At 36.6% G+C, this 11,998-nt stretch overlaps 1 long non-coding RNA gene across 1 annotated transcript in view; it reads right to left on the reverse strand.

Annotated features, from left to right (window-relative positions):
* The window catches only part of LOC119790382, a 31,048-nt gene extending 19,393 nt beyond the window's left edge, over positions 1-11,655 (reverse strand). The window contains exons 1-2 of the long non-coding RNA XR_005281717.1: positions 11,284-11,655; positions 9,730-9,785 (exon numbers count right to left, since the gene is read on the reverse strand). This is a non-coding gene — a long non-coding RNA (uncharacterized LOC119790382). The remainder of the gene's footprint in view (positions 1-9,729; positions 9,786-11,283) is intronic.
* Between the last annotated feature and the right edge of the window lie 343 nt (positions 11,656-11,998).

The raw sequence follows: 11,998 nt of genomic DNA on the forward strand, positions 1-11,998 counted from the left end.
GACACTAATGTTGCAGTTTGAGTATTGAATATTATATTGACTTGATTATATCAATATTGATCTGATACGATATCAGCATAAATCAAACATAGTTTATTGCTCATTTTGTAGTGAAGGATTTTGGAAAGGTTTATTTCAGTTTGGAAAGGCCAGGTCATGATGATCTTACACAAATAGAGGACAATTGTCAGCAAACTAGCCTATTTATCATAAACCAACTCCTTTCCCACTGGATGAAAACTTGTTTAAACCTGGGAACAATCAGTTTTTAGTGGCAGTGGGAACAGTTCACTGATGCGTGTCTACCTGGGTCAAATGATTCAGCAAGCGACCTGCGTTAAATTTGCCTCGGCTTTGATCAGCATGCTAAATTACATGACAGCATTGAATGCAACGTACAGACATCAACACAGCAGCAGTCGCGTCTGATCTAACAAGCCGAAACATCTGTTTACATTCGATAAACATTGAGCAACTCTAGTGAGAATGATACGGACAGAGAAGACAACAAAACAATAAAGAACACTTACTACGCCCTGGCTTCCTTACATGTTGTTCTCCATTGTTTACTTTCCTGATTTCTGTTGCACTGGTGACATCATCAAAGCTAGTCCTGCTTGATGGTGTTATCAGAAGATGGAGGACAGAGGCCAAACAACTTGCCAGCGAGAAGTTAGACCCATTTTTTTTTCTCCTGTGGTAAGGGAGCCAAATACCGATTGTTAGTGGGTCGACCCGTGTTTGAAAAACATGCGTTAATCTGCTATTTTCATTGGGAAAGAGGCTATAGTAGTAGAAGAGCCATTGTGGGCTCTGGAAAACACAGATAGAACAGATCAAAACAGTGATTCTCTCTCAGTACGGCTGAAGCAAAAAGTCAAACACCTGAATTTTTAACTTATTGCCTAAAAATAATCATTAAAGTAAAAAAACTAATTAGATCAAGAGACCAATCATTTGCGATTTCACCTCCAGCACATATTATCTAAGAATTTGATTTAATTCTACATCTTCAGTACAGGGGCCAATTTTACAGGGGCACTGGGCCCTTTTTACCCCTGTCTAGATCCGCCCATGGCCAAAGCTTTGAGTCATCAACCAGCTTTTCTTTTTGGATTGTCCCAAATTTTGCTGAAGAATCTCCATAGCATGATGCTGCCACTACCATGTTTCCCAGTGTTTTCAGGGTTATTTGGGGTGTTAATTTCCTCCGCAGTGATCTTCCCAACAAGTATCACTACACAAAATTAAGCAAACATAAATAGAAAAAAAATAAGAATGGTAATTGAACTTTATCCCATCCCCTTGGGGAGCAGAGGGCTGCCATAATGAGGCGCCCGGGGAGCAATCAGTGGGAGTCTGTGGGAGTCAGAACCTCAGGATTCCAAGCTCTATGCCTTAATCACTAAGCTGGCAATACCTTCTGCAAATCACAGACTGTCTGTAACAAGGCACTCTTGATAGAGCACTTATCCAACGCTTTATTACAGTGCATCATTCCCTCTCTGGCTCCCGTCCTTCTATTAAAAACTCTACATTTCCCGACATTTAGTCCTCTGCAGAGGGGCTTCCGTTCCGCTTCCCAGAATTCTGTGCCAAACCTGATAAAAGCCTATTAGATTATGCTTTTTCACTTTTTGCATCATGCATCATCTGCATCATGTTGACACTCAGGAAGTTTTCCATCTAAAGTGTCCCTAACGTCTGTGCTGCTTGGATTCAGCAATGACAGTAGAATAGTACTAAACAGAACAAATATAAGAAATAAGCTTTTAACCTTTAGTTGAAGTGAGATATTGGCTGATTTTTGAAATGTGATTATTAAAGGGAGCACACACGGTCAATGGTTCTTAAAATACTGCTGGCTCCCCCTTTTTAGTAACTGTTCTCTACATTAGCAGGAGTCAAATAAATCACAGGAAGAATATCTACAGTCCAATTATGGTCCTTTTTTCATTTTTCCAAGATAATTATAGAAAAGTACACAATGTCTTTCACCAAAGTTAAACATTCTTAACAAAAATAGGCCATACTAAAATTATTACAAATTGCAAATGATAACAGGAAAGAACTTTATAAATGGTGCAAAATAAAACATTTCACATATTAAAAGATCCTAACTTTAGAAAGTATTTATGTAATCACTAATAAGAGGACATTTTTAAAAAGGAGTAAGAAGTGAAACTGCCAGGTAACAAAAAAACAAGCTTTATTTTGTTTTATATGTATTACAATTATTACAATAAAGATTAAAATATGTTTAAATTCACAATATAATATAGAAGTGGGATAAATTAAAAACAAAGTTTTTTCTTTAATTATGAAGTCACATTAAAACTTCAAACCTCCATTTATTTCATTTCTACAAAACAAAACCTGATTTGTTTTCTAAGTTCCACTAAAAAAAAGTTTGAAAAATGTGGTGAGGATTGAATGCCGCTTTTAGTTTGATTCTCCTCAACAAAATCCATCAAAATCAAAAATAGCTCATCTAATTAATAAATGGAGAGCATCAACAAAGCAGCAACATGACAATTTTATAGTTCAGACAGAAGGAAATTTAAAATATTGGATAAAATAAACAATCCAAAACTAAAAACACAACAGAAGAATCAAAAGTTGGAAACAGGGAAACAGCCTTGTTCGGCTATGGGATGATCAGAGGAATGAATCAGGGGTAATTTGAAATGGAAAAAAAAAGGTTTAAAACCATGAGTACTTTCTTCTCATTTCATGGTCATGCACCACTTTTTTAGCCTCGTGAGACCATCCTGATCTCGCGAGCTTTCAAGATTTCACTCGCTAATCAGTCTGGAGACTCTCCGTTAAAGAAAATTTGGAGCCGTTCACCAAACGAACGTCCAATCAACGTTGGCTTTGAGGCGGGTTGAGGTGTGACGCAACGAGAAGCGTGACAGTTCAGTCTAAAAAACATGGCGGCTTCAGCCGATGAAACTAGCGTTAGCGTGGCTATCGAGCAAGTTTTATCGGAATTACAGAGTATTTCTTCACTGAAAGAAGAGCAAAACACTGCTCTGGAGGCTTTTCTAGAGAGGAAATGATGTTTTTGCTCTTCTCCCGACTGGTTTCGGCAGGAGTTTGATCTATCAATTGGCTCCTCTTCGTCGTCGCTCTGTTAGTACGTCACATGCTTCGTTGATCTGATTGGTTTATTTGTCCCGTCTATCACCAACATAGGCCAATCAGCTAACCAGTATTTTCGCCCCTTCCCAAAATTAGTTCAACGGAAGGTTTCCAGATGGATATGAGGAGCAAATCCATCTGGCGGAGTCAGGTTACCACTTTTTATTCAATCACCTTAAATATAAAGATAAATCCTTCCAAGATTGATGAGCAGCAACAGCTGTTCATCAATCTCCTGTTCGCTCCAAAGCACCAACTTTTATTCCCACCTGTCCCACTTTAAAAGTGCATTTAATTAGCAGCTCTCATTTACTTTAACCTAGTGGGGCCAATGAGGGTGAAAACAGTTTTCACCATTTTGTTCTGAAATTTGAAGGTAAAGAAGCTGGCGGTATAAATGAAAGCAGAACATTTGTTTAAAAATGACCTGTTTGTTTTAAATAACCACTGCAACACTTTTACTATAAAAGCCGATTTTTTTTATCATATGAATCACTTGTATAAATGTTTAGTCGATAAAAACCAAAACAGGCGATTTTGAGTTTTTATTCCCTTTATGATACGTTAGGTGAAAATGTCCCAGCCAAAAAAACCAGAAGGATGACTGGTCCCCTCTCAACAATAACAGCAGATCTTCTGACAGGCTGTGAAACAAAAATAGGCTGTTGCATTCTCCATGGATCCCGGGGGCCTTAAATCTGGCCGATGCTCATATATTTTTTGCAAATAAATTCAGAAAGATCAGATATGAAAAGGAGCTGGGAGCCGGAAGGCTTCTTATCAGTTAACAGCAGGATAAAAAATAATATATCAAAAACTGAGCACCGAATATGTTAATTAATATCCAGATATTTGTCCATTCTTATTGTCTAACTTAAAATCCAGCCAAACGTTTCCTACTTTATGTCATTAAGGAATACTATAATAATGTAATAGAGAATAATAAAGAATACAGAGTTGTCAAACATTTCTTTATGTGTTAGAACTGCATGGTTGCCAAAAATCTCTCATTAAAAAAATTAAGACTTTTCCACACAACTTTCAGTGTCAAAGTTTTTTTTTTTTCATACTCTAAAAGGTAAAAGTTAAGCTGAATATGAATTAAAGGCAGATATTTCTTCAATTATCCGGTGCTGGTGAAGATCCTCAGTTTTTTAACAAATGGAAAACCTAAAAAGGTTCAAAAAAACATAACAAAACTTCAGTTCCAGAAGCTGAAGATGTTTTATCTTTCATTCAAAGAGCTTTCTTGGTTTAGAGCAAATGAGGGAGACCTTCAAAGCTTTAAGCTGCTCAGAAAGAGAAATTCTGCACATTATAAACTATTATACATTGTTGCTGCCTCTGTTAACCCTTTTCAACATCTGGACGCATCTTGCACTGAAAAAAATCGAAATCTAGATATGTCATTTTTTCTTAAAATAGGTGCATTTGTTCTTGGAATGAGGAGGTAAAAGAGACATCTTGCCAATGGAACAAGACAATTTACATTTAAAATAAGAGAAAACAATTTCATTCTCTTATTTCAAGTGCATATGATCTAATTATCTTATTTCAAGAGTAAAAATACTCCTTCCATTGGCAAACTATCCCATTTACCTGCTAAAATAAAGGGTAAAAGGAGTAAATGTAGGAAATTTTTACTTATTTCTAGATAATTTTCCCAGTGTGGTAAATGACAACAATGAATGAAGGTAGGTCTAAAGAACAGGCATAAGGTAGAGAAGGAGGTGAAGCATGATAAGGAAGGAAAAGGAGCTAGTATGCTTCCTATCATAGTTCATTTAGCATAGGAGGGGATCTTCCTAACTAGGCTGAGCAATAAGCAATCCCACAATCCTTTGCGTAATATGACATATAAGCACAACCCACCTCACAAATGGACTAAAATATATTATTTTTTTCAAATGTACTGAGTGTGACACATGCAAATGTTTGCAACCTCCTGTTTTGGTTTTTGTAATGGAGAGTTTCAGATGTTTGTAACATTTGGGGAACAAAAAAACTTAGCTTAGACAAGCTCATTTTTAAGATAACCCATATGTCATTTTTAGAACCATTGTCAAAAAAGGACTGGGTAGAAGTTAACACTTGTAATGTCCTGTTTTGGTAAAATAAAATATAAAGTTGACTGTAATTGTAATCAACTATGTTTGTGAGATTAAGTAGCTTCTTGTAACTTCCTGCATATTCTCCTCATTAGACATGCAAACCATAGCTTCATCTGAGCAGCAGACATCCTCTTAGATCCTCAGGGGCCTTTTATTGGACCTCACAGCTTTAAACATCCTTACTCGGATTGAAATTACTTTAGTATTCTGTGATCTGAAAGACATTTTTCTCTGGAATTATTTTCAATCAATTCTGCTTTTAGCCTTTGATCCTTGCTTAGTGGCTATTACTTGATAGAAGTATCTATTCTTTTGTAACTAATCTCTATAAATCTCAGATTTTCCCTCTATTTTACTCTTAATCTATTGTTTTATAACTAATCTCTATAAATCTCAGATTTTCCCTCTATTTTACTCTTAATCTCATCAGATCCATCTGAGATGTTTTGAATTACCTTCTTAAAAACATTAACTCTTCTCTACCATCATGGGGAAATGAGGATTAGCTTAGCAAGGATATCTTTGACACAATTATGTTTATGAGAACCCAGATTAAACGGCCTCCAGTAGGATATTTGTTTTTTATATAAAATTATAGCTGAGAGTCAGATACTCCTGAAGTAGGGAGTATATATTCCCACACATGGACATGTTTGTGAAATATTCCCTGAAGGATTTATCTCATTAACCCCGCTGCAGGAAGGTTATAATAATTTACTATGTTGCACAAACAGATGCACCAAATACAGCCATCAAATGCACTAATACTATTAGGTCTTGGCTAAAATAAACAGACTTACTACATCGGAACTACAACTCTGGCCTTTTTGCAGCAAAGTCACACACAAACATTTAATAAATCCAGGAGAGAGAAAGCTTTTTTTTAACAAAACCATCCACCACAGCATCTTTTTCTTCTTATATAGCTCCCTTTTGCATCTGCATTCTATTATCCCAACAAGCATATACCGGTAGGATTGCATAAGTCAGCCTCGTAATCAAGCTAGGCTACGTCTCCGAGTGCCGCAGCGTCTACTGACTCAGTTCTGTGTTTGATTCAAAGGTTGTTTTGCTATAAAAACAACTGAAACAATTGCCTTGCTCAAAGTTTAAACATCTTTTAATTATTTCAATGTAAAGGTCAGGAAAATGACTCATCAGGTAATACCACACTGACTAATAGAAACGTAATTATATTTATACATCTGTCATGCATGTTCCTGGGGAATTAAATGTTTTTCCTGAAGAATGTGAGGAAATTAAATCCAGATTTTTCTCACCAAGCAGCAAGAAGGATTTACTGTTAGTAATGTGCTGGGATTCATAAAGAGTGGCACCTCGGTACGGAGCACTGGAGGCCTTAAATATGCGTTTAAAATCTCTGTTTGGTTTAAAGTGCATCAATGCAGACCTGCTTGGGTTTTTAAAATCACATTTTGGATTGCCAGAGAAAACAACTTATAATAAACTTATATAACAAACTTATAATAAACAATTATATATACAATTTTCTAAGGTCCACATTTGTGTGACATTTTTTCTATAATCTTTTTGCTGCTGTAACAGTGTGATTTCCCCAATAAAGGGATTTTCTATTCTATTTTATTCTATTCTATTCTATAAGTACATATCAGAATCAGATTTATTGCCAAGAAGGTTTTCACTTACAAGGAGTTTGACTTGGTGTTGATGGTTCAGACAAATTAGACATGTATATAGAAAGCAGGATATATGTACAACATAAAAACATACAATATACCATATATAATATGTAGTATATAGCTATGTACTATATGCATAGTGATCTGTGCGTTAATGTAACGTAGGAGGTCTGGTGCTCTGAGAAGGTTGCAGGTACCCAGTTTGATCCCCACAGCCTGCACTCTGGGTTCCTGAGCAAGACCCTTAACCCCACCATGCCCCCCGGGCGCAACAAAATGGAGGCCCACTGCTCCCCAACGGAATGGTAAATCGCGCGAGTAAATTTCTCCAATGTGAGATCAATAAAGTTCAATTATTAGCATTATTACGTTGGTGTAGCTTCTAGGTCCTGAACGGGGGAGGGAGAAAGGCAGTTCAGTGTCATATCAACTTTTTTTTATTAAATATTATTAAAATATGTAAACCACATTCTAACCACCAGTTATTATGAAAAAGTATAATCTAATAAACCTTGTATAGCTTTAAATCTATGGAGATAAATTTGTCTCAATATTGTTAATGTCATGGTTAGGTTCTGTTGTGCTTTACTTTGCTCCATGTTTCCTAGTTTTATTGGTTTAATTCCTATTTTGTTGTAGTTTCTAGATTTATGTTAGTTCTCAGGTTTTTTCTTTTGTTTTCCTCTGTTACCGTCTTGTGTGTGTTCCTTTCCCCTTGGCTCCCTCGTTGTCTCCTCTCACACCTGTTCCTTGTCAGCTCGTTAGCCCTGCCTTTGTCTCAGTCAGCTACTCTCCCTCTGCAGTCACTCCTTGTTGGTTCCTTGTTTTTGCATCTTGTCTCTCCTTGGCTCCTTGTGCGTGTTTTCCCTGATGTCTCCATGGTTCTGGTCCGTGTTACATTTTTAGTTGGATTTTTGGATGTTGCCTCTGTTATTATTGTTTGCATTAAACTACAAAAAATCACCTCAGCCTCTCTGGCTCTGCATTTGGGTCCTCTAAACCACAACCAAGACGTGACAGTTCATTCAAACAAAAACTAATCATTAAAAAAAAACAAATGTGGTCAAAACTTTTGGAATTGTAAAAACGGACAAAGTCAACGTCTTTGCCAGTAAAAAGAAAAATATTACCAAATTATCAATTAGCCGTTTTTTTTTAAAGGATGCTATCACTTTTTATAATAAAACATTTAATTAAAAAGGACAATGTACAGCTAAAATGGAATAATTTTATGCACTGCACCAGAATATAGCAGAGGCTATTTCCCATCTGCAGTCCCTTAGCAAATTAAAATACACACAATAACAAAAATCTAATGTAACACTGCAGATTCTGTTCTAATCAGACTAAACACACATGTACAAACTCAGTGCAGTTTTTAAAATATTCCTTTTTGGTTCTGATAAAGGTCATGATATATACAGTATTTTCATTGTGAATAATAATAATAAAGTCTGTGTTGATCAGGAGGAATGTGTGACAGGCAGTAGCTTAGAGAACTAACAGAGCTGCATTCAGCAGTAAGATTTAGAAATGCCCAGAGGCTCAGTCCACATCTAATGCAATACAGTGATGGAAGAATGCTGGTGGTGACAAAAACTGGAGCTCTATTAAATTCTGAGAATTTTCCCATCGCTATAGTAACTGCGCCAATGTCCATGAGTACTGACGTTATTGCCGATAACCAATATTCATAAATAGTATAAATAAATCTCCTTGGCACTGCCTTTTTTATACCTTATCCAGAATAGTTAGAATATCCTGAGCTATCTTCTATATTTATGCTGCTATATGTTTAGGCTGCTGGAGGACATAGCGACCACTTTTCATCATTCTATATCTATTCTCCAATTCTGCAGTATTTGTTAGTTCAACCTATAACTTTATGTTCTCTCTCCTATTTCTTGTCCTCTGACTGTCTGTCTCCCGGGAACCTGGAGCCTTACAGTTTTTTTTTTGTATATTTGATTCTTTTTGTATGTCTGCTCCTGTTTCCTTGAACCCTTGACAGACGGACGCTCACACTAAGCCTGTTCTGCTGAAATTTCTTCCTGTTAAAGGGGAGTTTCCTCTCGACTGATGCCGTGTGCATGCTATATGTGAGGGATTGCTGTAGAGTCAACGACAAAATGTAAGCGAAAATCGTCACCAAATGCTCATATAGGAGGAAATCAAAGATGCAAACAACTGGTCATCCACGAAAGAAACTTTTTACCGATCTGACTGCATTGTCTCTGAAGTGCCTTGAGATGACATGTGTTATGAATTGGGGCTATCTAAATAAACGGAATCAAATACATTTTCTTAACCTTTAAATTCAGTGAAAAAATTACCAAACAGAAGCACATAAACAAAACAAAACAAAGAAGAAATGAACTAGTGTTTGTATCGGTATCTTGTTTTTTCCTACAGTAAACATTGCAATTTCTACTCAATTTCCAGCTGTCATTGAATTTTTAATGCTTTGAGCATCTGTCCTCCTATTTAAACTTTTACCTGGAGTAGATTTTAAGTCAAAACTTTCTCAAAATGTTTCCTATTCAATGTTATTCTATCAAAGTTTGTAGTGGACCAACTAAGTAAAACCTAAACAGTGGCTTTAAAAAGACTACATCCTAAATTTCCATCTCATGTAGACCATCCAGTTACTGTCAGTCAGCAGATTTAAACAAAAGCAAGTAATGTTTTCTGAGTATTTGAACAGGGTAGATTATTCATAAATATATATATAATGGGAAATCTGTTACATGGTTTCTGTTTTCTATTATATGTGAAAAATATCTGTTAAAGTCATTTCATGACTCAAATGTTACCTCTCCGAGGACGTCCAAACACCTCACTGTTGTGTGTTTGATTCACATCTTAGATCCTAAGCCAGAAAAATAAGGAAAACAAAATGTTAGAATGCAGCATCAGCAACGAATTCCAATTTTCCAGCCAGTGTTTGCCCTCTCCTGTCAGGAAGAGGAGATCAGTAAATCCTTTCAGCTCAGATCTCTGGAAAAACAAATTTTTACATCGAGCTGAGTTTTCTCTGAAGCGATGGCAACTCCTGATTTAATCCGGTTCTAATTTGTGAAAAAACCCAAACAGATGAATCAGGCTGGAAGTTGTCTGCAAAAGTAAGAAAATAGGAGTTTTTCATGAGTTTTCAGTCTCGACATTTTGTGTTTACAGACTTGACCGGCCAAATTTAAACCGAACGCTGAGAAATAAATGAAAGCCTCAGGACTGCCTTCTAAAAAATCAATATGTTTTTGGCCACTGGTTTTAAACAACAAGGATAAGTTTAACCCCTGATTTTTTATTTTTTTACAAATAAAATCATTGTTTTTATTCAAAACTATAATAACAATAATCAGAATTGTTTTTTAAAGTACGAATTCATCCAATTATTTTACACCTTTTACAATGTTTTGTAGAGCTTTGACCTAATATAGAGCTATGGAAAAGGAGTCCTGTTAAGAATATAACTGGAGATTCCTGTGAAAGTGAAAAGAAAATAAAGAAAAGTGATCCAAGGACTAGAATCTGTGGTACTCCATAGCAGACTGGTGAGACAGAAAGAGCTGTTACTCATCCAAACACATGAAATATTTCAGATCAAAGATTATTTCTCACCGTAGTATATAGGTTAAAAACTAGTCTAAATACTTGTGGTCCATGTTTGAGATGAAAATGGGCTCATGATACAAGGGAGGCTTCTAAAAAGTGGTGTCGGAAAATTTTGATTTCTCTTCTATTATACATTAATTAATCCTATTTACTCATTTACTCTCTCTTTGCAAAGATAAAGTGAAATCCATCAATCTCCGTTTATTTAACTAGGGTGAATAGTTGAACACTTTTTTCCCACGACAAAAGTCAGTCAACAGATTTCCCAGTTAAACGGAGGCGGTTGCAAAGGAGGTATTATAAAGTAATTCTATTATGCATTATGATCTTTATAAGCGATAGTCTATAGTTTTTCCCAGAACAAAACCTCTATTTAGATGCTAATGTGACAATTATATTAATTTAAAGTCAATTACATCCAAATCCTTAGAGAAATAGCCCTGCACACTAAAAACACTATTTTTCTTACAGTTCTCCTGTTTTGAACTCAGTTTTCTGGGTGCATATAAAACAATCAAGAACAAAGATGTGTCAGAGGCTGAAAGAAAAAGGTTTATACAATCCACTTAAGTTTATTCAGCTGCAGTCTTGGCGAAAATTAAGTAAACCTTCCTTTTGCTCCAGGGTTTTACATAACATGACTAAAAATGGATCTAGGAGGCTATAAAGTTTCTCAAATCTAACGAGTGAGGAAATAAATACCAGATTTCAGTAGTAATTGTGCTGAATGCCACAATAGAAAAGATGCTTACAAAACATCCACTGCTGACAAAGATCCACATTCTTCAAACTCCTACTCTGATCTGGTGCAACTTCAAATACTGCAAAAAAAAAAGAAAAAAAAAAGGAAACAACTTTTTTAAGTATAGGAATGCAATTATGAATGGGAAGAATGCCCCTTTTCAATAGCATGTCTATGCGCTGTGGCCGTAGCTACCGTAGATGTGGCTAATTAGCATATCATGAAAAGATCCAAGGTGGAGATTTTGTCATGAACAGAAGACAGATGGACCCAGTATTCAGAAGAGACAGTCAGTAGGAAAGTTCAAAACATTAAATAACAAAACTAAAGTGGAGCTGTGGCTCGCGGACACTGCAGGAGGGGGGCGGGGCACCGCCCAATCTCAGACATTCTCTGTGGGAGAAACACAGGTAAGTGACCACGATCATCTGATTGAAGATGATTATCTGAGTTGGCCACTTACCTGGTTTAACAGTCCAGTCCGAGAATGTCCCCCAAGTGCTGCAGCCCCAGAGGACATGCTGGAAGCCGGTCCTGGTCAGGGATCCAGAGCAGACAGGTACAGACAGGAACAGGGTCCAGATCAGGCAGGAACAGAACAGGTGACAGGATCCAGACTTCCAGGCATCCACAAGCTCCCAGGCGGGTTCAGAGTCTGACAGAGTCCGAAAGATCAGGTGCAGATGAGCAGACCCAGTGGAAGATGGTAGCCGAGACAGGACGTG

Source organism: Cyprinodon tularosa, unplaced genomic scaffold (assembly GCF_016077235.1).
Source record: "Cyprinodon tularosa strain WSP-4 unplaced genomic scaffold, ASM1607723v1 ctg362, whole genome shotgun sequence".
Taxonomy (NCBI): Eukaryota; Metazoa; Chordata; class Actinopteri; order Cyprinodontiformes; family Cyprinodontidae; genus Cyprinodon; species Cyprinodon tularosa.